General features: G+C 39.2%; 1 long non-coding RNA gene across 1 annotated transcript; it reads left to right on the forward strand.

Moving 5' to 3' along the window:
* Nucleotides 1-7,855: 7,855 nt before the first annotated feature.
* LOC122989954 lies at nucleotides 7,856-8,980 on the forward strand. The gene is made up of 3 exons (XR_006405221.1): nucleotides 7,856-8,105; nucleotides 8,263-8,358; nucleotides 8,563-8,980. It is a non-coding gene; the product is annotated as an uncharacterized LOC122989954 (long non-coding RNA).
* Nucleotides 8,981-10,295: the final 1,315 nt, after the last annotated feature.

A 10,295-nucleotide genomic window follows, 5' to 3' on the forward strand; every position in this document is an offset into this window, starting at 1 on the left:
AGTTGGAACTGCGTGCACAGCAGCGTAAATATCTATGAAAGCTCTGTAGCCTTCTCATCATGATATTTCTGTCATTCATCTCTGCGTTTCCTTATGCTTTGCAGTTGACACACCTGGAAACACAATTGTTACTAATATTACAACTGGTAACAATATTACTATTATCACTACCGCTTATCACTTAAGTTAGTGTGCAGCGATGCACAACTAGGAGAGGTGCTCACCAGATCTGCTGCTGTTGTCTGGACTGGAGGACAGGATCTCGCTAAACTTTTCCCTTTCTGTAATGGTTGAAGTCCAGTAGCTCTTCAGACTGCCGTCACATCTGTGCCCAGTCACACACATTATCTCTAAGGTTTTTTTGCCACGAGGTGTTGCGAACGAGCTGTAGTTGGTTATTTTACTGGACTTCTTTCTGCGGATTGAAATGATTGGATTGATTATATATATATTACACACACATATCTATTATTTATTCTTTCATATATAAATTAATGTATTAACTTATTCATTTATTCACCCATTCATTTACCTATTTATCATTTTATTTATTTATTCATTTATTTATATTTACTTTTATTTATCCATAGTGTAACTTGCTGGAGCCAAATAAATAAATCTGTCAACTTCATCCATCAGAAGTCAGGGGGTGGGTTAAAGGGCTATATCAGTGAATGAACACTATTACAGAGCAGCAGTATTTGGGATTGTGAATGCAGCCTTATTAATTTCTCTGTCAGTCAGGGCCGACATCATTCCAATTCATTCAGTGAAGCCCTCAATCTGATCTAAAAAAGCATAGGAAATAGCATTTGCCTCCACATGTTCAGCTACAGCCAACACACTGTATCTACCACTGTGTCCATACACTACTAGCCTGACAGTGGCTAATGACCAGACTATCCAACCTCACTCTGCTGTGTTGAGCAGTACACTGACAAAAACAAAGTGATGGGCAGGTTTGCCACAATGAAGGAGAGGAGGATGAAGTTTTAAAAAGGGACCATGATACGTACAAAGTTTGTTAACCTGTTGGGATAATTTTGGTGTATGGAGGATGGTGGAATACACACATGGACTACACTAAACTACAGGCTGAGCAGGGACAATAATTGGTGAGTGAAACATGTAACTTCCATGACTTATGGAAGCCTGCCGAGGCTTTGAATAAGGTGGATTTTCCCCAGTTTTGCATTCATAAGTGGTTCGGTCACCAGTTGACTGTGTGTGATTTGAGAATGAGCCTGTGCAGAAGCTGTCTGCTTGTTGCGTGTGAGAATTCATTCATGCATATAGAAAACGAGTTAGTCATGTATTTGATACATGCAGTGATACTTTTTGATATGAGCAAAAATGTTAGAGGATATACATAAAGAAATATGTGTAAGTCATGTATCTACAGTATATGTGCATTGATTCTTTTTGAATAAATATGCTGTCTAAATGCCATCCTAGAGTTTTCTAATTGAATGTAATGTGGTTTGTAGTATTACACCACTATGAAACATGAATGACATGAAACACGAATTGAAACTATGAATTTAACTGTTAACTGTTTTGATCATGTGAAATGGTAAAATGATATGTTATCCTACTTTATACATTATTTCTTTATAATGACCTGCCTGACTACTGCTTCTGACCACACCACTGCTATTATAAATGCTTAGTGCCCGGATGACAGCAACAAGTATCTCAGGTACTGTAACCAGAAATTGCGTGGTTTGATGATGCAATGATGCAGTTATGTACTATGCACGACACACGCAGCACGGCAGATCTAGCAAACTGAAGTGACAGCAAACCAGCAGCTTTCTCCAGCACATTTAGGAAATTCATGTTTTCCTAATGACCAGAGTGGCAGGTGGTCTCCATAATTTACTTACTAAAGACTAAATTTACCCCATTTGGCGAATGGTGTGTGTTCATTTTGGACCCTGTTTACTAATAAGAAAATATGACTCAAAGGGACTATTTGCCAGTGTCTTGTATTCATAGAACTCCCACTACAACTGCCCACTATTATTAGTGTTTACTGTTTGGGGACAAAAGCCAGTTTCCACAAACCAAACCATTACATTTTAAAATTCCAACTTATTTGTCTAAAGTCCAAATTCAATGAAAATTAATTAATTACTAAGAAATCTCAATATATGTATCCGTGGTGTTTGATTTGACTTGTGTACATATTCACTCCAAACTGTAATTACCAAAAAGGGTTATTAGAGTTTATTATTTAAATTTCATTATTTTTTCTGCTGTAACAACAGCTTGATTATTGGTGTTCTCCAGTAGAATCTTGTTGGTATCACTGACAACGCTGGTACTTTCTGTTTGTTTTATCACTTTAGTTGACTCTTTGCAAAGCCCCACACTCCCTTCTCACTGTTGCTTGTCAAGATTTACAATCCAGCACTGCAACTATGCAGTTTACAATGATAACAGTCAAAGGTTTTAACCCTCGAAATTTGTGTAATTGTTTAATTTTTGAAACAATGGGTCCTTGATTTGAGACAGAAGTAGACAAAAGTAAGTTTCTCATTCTTAGTTGCTGACTGATGTCTCTGTCAGCTTAAATGATTACTTCTGCTGACAGATTTTGTTGACTTTAGTTAACTAACTGACTTTTGAATGTCTTCACCGGACTCATATGGAAATGAGATTCTTAAATAGGTATTTAACGGCAGCATACATGATGTTCATGCTAAACTGGTGTTGTGAAATGATGCAAATAAGATTTAAAGCTAAAGCTTACAGGTCACAGGTATTGCAGGGTGGCAATACCTGCTAAATAGCTAATTTACTGTGAACTTCAATGCTCTTGTGATTAACGTGGCCTTCCTGCAGTTTTTCTGTTTTCTCTCTGCATGTTTTGATCGCTCCCTGAGTTGTAATATGTTCTATCAAACCGGTGGACTATGGATTAATTAAAGTAGTTGTAGAAGAAGAACTGCCTACCTTCTCTACTGGGATTTGTGGATTTTTGGATTATTCAGCGTAAAGTGCTTCCTACCTGCTCTACTGGGATCCCTTTTCTTCAGCTGTCTCTTCCTCCAGCCTGCTAACTCAGGTGTGCCACAAAGCCCCATCCAGCTTCCCTGCACTCTCTATCAGTCCAGAAATCACCCAGAGCTGCGCTGTCACTGATGGACTCTCGTGGCTGGGTTTTTTCTTCAATTGGAGCTCCCCTCATTTGCTGTAATGATCTCCACTGTGTGACTGTGACTGTTGCCAATGCTGCCATTCTGCCCAAACGATGCAACTGCTTTAATTATGTCCTACACCACCACACAGTTACAGAGTTTACACAGCTTCCTAATTACACCCAACAAGGGGTTTTTATGTAATTATATAATGTAAACCTCCATACTCCATGACAGTACTTCTCATCTACTGTCCCCTCAAACCAAGGTCATCTTTCCTCCCTGAGATACACAACCTCCTCCTCTCACTCTGCTCCATGTCAGCCAACATTGTCATTGTTGGTGATATCAATCTACATGTCTCCTGTCATTTTGCAGTGGAGTTCCTGAGTCTGATTGAGTGTCTTTGCTTGAAGCAGCATGTTGATGTCTATTCTTACAACAGAGGGCACACACTTGACCTGGTCATCACTGACCTTGCCCCCATCAATAACTTACAGATCTGGGTGTCTCCGATAGGGATGTGCAGAGGGCCCAGTATTTGTATTTGTGTCTGTATTTGTTGAGGCAGCAAAATTATTTGTATTTGTATTCGAATAAAAGTGGAAAGAGGCTTAAAAATTCTGTTTCTGTTTTTATTATGCTTTTAATTTTAGAAAATCAAAGTGTTACAATAAGTGTTCATGAAGCGTGTGTCAGTAGCTCAGCTTTATCTCTAGGGACACCCTCAACTCTGGGAGTGATGTCCAAATTAGGAGATATGCATCCTGTAGCAGGTGGATGTGACTCCCCTCATTAAGACCTGCTGATAGATGTAACATAGCGATGTATTTTTAAAATATTTGTATGAAACAAATATTCGTAAATTATCTACTATTTGTGCTTTGCTGAATTAAGTTTTTGTATTCGGGCACACCCCTAGTCTCCAACCATAAGGTGGTTGACATTCCATGCACCCCCACTAAACCTAAGCATCAAATGCTTTTTCGGAACTGGAAAAGCATTGACCCAGCCAGCCTGAGCAGTATCTTTGATCTGCATGCCCCTTTCAAGACGTGTGAGGTCAATTTTTCACACTCTGCTCCCTGGTTCACTCATGACCTGTGGTTAATAAAAACAGCTGTATGTGTCCTGGAACAGACGACTGCTGATGGTAGCTGATGATGATCCCCTGATTCTTTCCTCCTCAGTCACTAATCTGAGTGTTAGGTTTGGCCCTCAGCTGACTTTTGATGACCACATCATCTATGCATAACCTCTTTCTACCATCTCAAAATATCTCCGCCCCTCTTTAACCCTGTCAGATGCAGAGAAACGTGTCCATGCCTTTATCTCCTCAAGACTGGACTACTGCAATTAGCTCTCTTAACAGGGATCACTGGTTAGGAGCATCCAGGAGCTCCAGTCCATTCAGAACAGTGCTGCCAGAGTCCTGATAAGAGTGCAAAAACACAAACACATAACATCAATTCTGTTTTCATTGCACTGGCTCTCCTTCAGTATTGACTACAAAGTCCTGCTACTCATACAAATCCATAAACGGACATGCACCTCCCTACCTCAAGGAACTAATCATACCTCAGACCTCCACCTGCACCCTCAGATCTGCCTACAGCTTGATCCTCAAGGCCCCCAGCACTAAGCTCCGCACCATGGGGGATAAAACCTTCTGCTTTGCTGCACCACACTTGTGGAACAGCCTTCCTAACCATCTGAGGGCAGTACAGACCCTCGACTCTTTTAAAGGCCTAAAAACCTTTCTATTCAGGAAGGCTTTTTCATCTTAACTCTTATAACTATTTTCTTTATGTTGTGTGTTCTATGTTATAAATACTGTAGCACTTTGAATTTCACTATGAATGAAAAGTATGGTACAAATTAAATGTATTTTTATTTATTACTATATGATATTATGAGGCTTTAGGATGCTTACAACATTTTAACAGGTGGTGAATTAGAGTTTACGCTAACAAGCTACTAGGGATGTCTTAAGCCAGTCCTAAGGATCGGTATCAGGGTCGATCCGAGCATATCTTAATGGTGTCGGCTAAAATTAACCTGATCATATACAGGTGCTTTCTTGTACTTTCATGTGTTTTGTTAACCTCAGTCTGACTCTACAGTGCAGCCTTTCTCTGCATACTGTATATGACTGAAATCTCAGTTTGCAAACTTGGCTGTTGTCGAGTTTGTGTGCTCTCTGCAAGCTGTTGTACTCAGCCAAAGATGATTTGTGAGGAAAGAACCACCACTCTGTAACATCTCTGTTCAGTATTTATGTTGTTCCAACAACTTCAACAGAGTGACACATCTTCTCTAGTAAATGCTCTACTTGATCAAGGCATGTCAGTCAAGTCAATTTCAGCAGTCGTATTTTCCCAGTTAGAGTGTCATTCATATCAGTTCAATGCAAGATGATCAACTTCATAGTTTTGAACCAGGACCTTCAGTTTTTGGACCAAGTAGGTTGTAAAAAATAAGGTGTGCTAAAGTAAGTAGTTTACAGCTATTACATGAATGTGTCAGATACATATTTAATCAGTATTTAGGTAAATATCAGTATTGGATCAGATTTGTATCAGCAGATACCATATTAAGAACTCGGCATTGCAATCAGGGCCAAAAAACATGATTGGTCCACCCAGTTGTTGTAAAGGGACAGACAGCTTAAATCATTAATGACTTACATTTACAGAAACCAGGAGATCCACTAATACTCAACACATAAGACTGAGGTGGCTCCAAAAATAAATCAATAAAGGCATTGTTCCATCCTAAGCTTTCAGTTTTACTTTAACCATCGTCAGGAGCAGTTTGGTGTGTGAGGAAACAGCAGCTAATAAACAGCAGGTGTTCCTGGTTCCTGTTGTTTCCTGGCACCAAACTGCACATGATGATCCTTTAAGTAACACTATGTGGATTTGCTGACAAAGGTAGAAAAGAAAACACAGCAGCAGGGAAGTTGACAGTGTCGGCTCTCAGCGGTCACTTGGCCAATTTCATGGGGAACACTCGCTCAGAGGCTCAAAGCTTAGACACCGCTTCCACAAATATGTCGGAAAATAGTTTTATCCTCTTTTGAAAATGGGAAAAAGTCAGTTTATATTAAAAACCAATTCAACTTTAAGGTAAGAGTGCATGATTAGGCGGTCTTGTTCATATCCAGCTAACACGCTGCTGTCTGCACTTAGTGACACACGCTGTTCCCCACATGCATGTTTGTACAGTGTGTGACTTGCTATGTCCAGCAGGTACAATGTTCCCAGTTAATGTTTTAATCTGCTGTGACACAGTGTTAGCGGTCCGTTGGATACTCATGTGACTGTGCTGCTGCAGGCTGGTGTACATGTGACAGAGTGAGACAAGGTTTGTTTATTACAGCGAGACAACTTTCAATTGCAGACATCAGGGGGGGAAAAAAAGCTTTAGGAAACTTTTAAGTTCAACGACTGTGATGTTTACAGATGCTATGCTACATTTTCTGGGTAATGAAGTTTCTCCAGCATTCAGAAATGTAATATTCATATCTTTAACTGCAACTGTTCTCTGGCTGTGTGCAAAGCTGCCTTCTGCAGCTTCAAACTCTGGGGTATTACAAAAACCACATCTAGTTCTCAAAATTGAGGATTAGGAATTTGAAAATTAAATATTCTGTCCACAAATATTCAACACTGTGTCCCTAAATGCACTATTGAAGGCTGTCTTTTATGTCTGCCTGTGCAGTTAATTCACTTACTGCCTGTCTGGAGATTTACTAAATGACGGAAATGTGTGTGTCTGTGTGTGCGTATGTGTGTGTGTCAATCAAAGAACGATGCCTATCAGAATATATTGAGACTATAATCTTCTATTCCGTATAAGAGAGTTAAATGATTTGCCCAAGTCTAACATGTTTTTATTCGGTAAAGTACAGACGAAACCTAATTAAACTCCATTTACTGGTTTAGTGCCTTAAGACAATCTAATTAAGATTTAAATAAGAGCTGAATGACTTCATTTCATGTTCAAATACATGGACACAAAACAAACAGATAAGGGTAAAGAAAGGCAATACTTGAATATGGGTAATGGCACATACACACACAATATGGATGCAATTTATCTTAATTACAGCACAAGGATGACAGGAATGTTATTACCAGCTCTACATAGCATGTGCTGTGTGGGGGGGGGGGGGGGGGGGGAGAAGCGGAGGGAAGTAAAGAGGAGAGCAGAGAAATGGAGGTTGAGTCTGGCAGGGAAAGAAAAATATCTTTCCACATCATTTCTGTTTGCAGTTTGTGTTTTGTCACAGATATTTATATGCATGCACATTTTCTAGATTGTTGGAAAGTTGAGTCACATTAATAATAGAATACACCGGTTGATTCATTCTGCTGTAGCTCTAAATTTAGAGGTCAATATTTCAGGGTAGAAATGTGGGCTTGAAAACAGTAACGGTAGTAAATGGAGCAGTGCTAAATGCTTGTGTTGGTGTATTGTTTCTATATTAGTGCGCAACACACACACACACACACACACACACACACACACACACACACACACATCTCTCTTGTCTAGAATCAAAAAGTCAAACTGCAATTTCTATCTCTCAAGGACTCACAACACTGTTACATGCTCCCTTTAAAATATTGATTAATATTGATGAATTATATTCAATTCCAAACTGGCTCCTTGTCAATTGGCCTGAATATAAGACAATATGGGGAATTTAGGAATTATGGTTACATATTTACAAAAGCTCCCTTCAAGCCTGCTGCTTTAAGGGAGTGTTGAATTATGGGTTGTTTGCAGCCTTAACGTCGCTAAGGCCAGCATGTTTCAGTCTGTCCCTCTGCAGTCTGTCTGCTAAAGCTAAACACAAGTGTCTTCAAGTGTCCAGATAACCCAGTAGGTGGGTCATCTGATGCTTTATGGTTTACAACCACAGAAAAGAAATTCTTAAAAAAGGGCACACAACAGGTAAGCATCTCTCAACGTCTTTACCACAGAAATCATTTATCAAAGACAGGCAATGACTGGTCTGAAAGAAAGAAAGAACGATGCTAACAATCAGAGAAAATCTATCTGTGATTTGACAACTGCCTGGAGAGTTTGTAAATGTATGAATGAAAAACAGAATAAAAGAAGACCAATGACTGTAACGGAGCTGTTATACAGCTGCAAGCTCTGGAAATCACCAAACCAGTGGACAGAGCTGACAGTATTTGAGAAGGTAATACAGAATTTGAAAGATTTACATATGTCATATCATATTATATATATATATATATATATATATAGTAAATTTAACTGCATTTTACTTGCTATTGCTTTTTGTTTTTTCCATTTTTACTGTTTTTTTATTAACATGTGACCATACAAATATGATATTTTGGCCTATTTTTTGTTGTTGTTGTTGTTGTTTTCTTATCTTCAGAGAGTCTTTCTAACTAAAACGTGCAATGAATGACCTCCAGGTAGAAAACTACATTCCAGCAGTGTCCCTTTACCCACTGCATGCAGCCGCATCACATACAAGTCTCTCCTCGGCTTGTCTTACATACATATCTTTACATTTTCATTAGGTACAAACTCTGTGAAGTGTTCTGCATTGTTTCACTCAACTTATTTTGTAGCCATGCTACTCTGTGCCAAATAGAAATAGAAAGTTTGGTTGCAAAACTAAAACTGTGAAGTTGGGATGCATCAACATAGATACAGTAATTAGTAGGAGATTATGTTTAAAGGTAGAGCTAGCTGAAGCGCTGTAATTTGCTCAAAAAAAAGAATTATATGTGGATGTAAGCATTAAATGCATCTTGCTGTTTTTATATAAAGATCTTTTCTAAACTGGATATTTTTTTCTCTTATTTCATCATTCTGTTGCTCTGTAGTATTTTACACTATCTCAGGTGTGTGCTTGTCACACACGCACACTTTAAAGTGCTTTTAAACCTGAACATGGCACTAACAAACCGGAGGAGTGAATAATATGGGAACATACTTCAGCTTTCATGGAAAAAAAACAAAGAGAAAACATCTCTAAAGTGCGTGCACATTCAACTTCGGGGACACACGCCGAGGCACAGCAGGGACATGCAAACAAAAAAAGAATGAAAAACAACACAAACTTGCATCACATGAACCAAAAAAAAAGCACTTTAAAGAAATTGAGGAAGGCATGGAAACACACTCAGAAAGCTGCTGGTTTTAATGATCAATTTCCTGCTGTCAGTGTCGGCATTTATCATACCTACCAATTATGGGTTTAGATGACAGTTTTTATCAGAAAAGTGACCCTGACGATGTTAGCTAGTAGCTCGTACTAGCTAATTATTTACTACAGAAATCTCTCAACACGGTAAGTAAGCATCTAATAAAGTTACAGCAGTTCAAGCTCAACACTTAACAAGGTCAAAGATTATTACAAATGTTACAACCCTTCACCAAATTGACTTAAATATAATGATTAATATTTGCATGTCAGTGACCACAACTGGGAAATAAAGGAAAACAAACACACACAAACACAAAGAGCCTGCAGCAGATGTTCACATTAAATGAACGGGCTAAAGCAAAAGCACCAGAATGATCCTTGAACATTGTTAGAAATAAATATATAAACATAAGGTTTAGCAGCACCGGAGGGAGAGTTCTCACAGAGCAGACGGAGGCGATGGAGGCGTACAGAGGCAGGTTTATTTATGGCACACAACAGAAAGAGGAAACTGTTCTTTAACTGCAAATGGAGATAGAGGATTCAGAGAACAGCAGCTGTTGGAGGGAGGGTGGAAGGCTGAAGGAAACTGAACAGACTGAGTGGGGAGGGGGGGGGTTGGAGTGTGGGGGGGTCAGGAGGTAACGGGGGTTCTGCGAAATGTGGTCAAACTGTAGGGAAACCAGATAATTAAAGGAATCATGGGAGTTAGGTAGAAGCTGTGTTTTTCCAGAGCCTGCATTCTGATTGGTTGGCATCGGTCAACTGACTGGTCATTGGTCGGTTCTAAAACATGCCAATATCTCATTGTAGTCTGGTTTTGCTGCACAGCTGTGGTTTTATGATGTGTGCTGATGGTTTTCTGCTATGTGTGGTCCTCTTGCCAGTTATTTGTGAATTTATTGTTGAACTGTAGTGCAGAGTCCAAAACTAATTTCCCCACAGGTCTCCAG

The sequence above is a fragment of the Thunnus albacares genome, chromosome 10 (genome assembly GCF_914725855.1).
Source record: "Thunnus albacares chromosome 10, fThuAlb1.1, whole genome shotgun sequence".
Lineage (NCBI taxonomy): Eukaryota > Metazoa > Chordata > Actinopteri > Scombriformes > Scombridae > Thunnus > Thunnus albacares.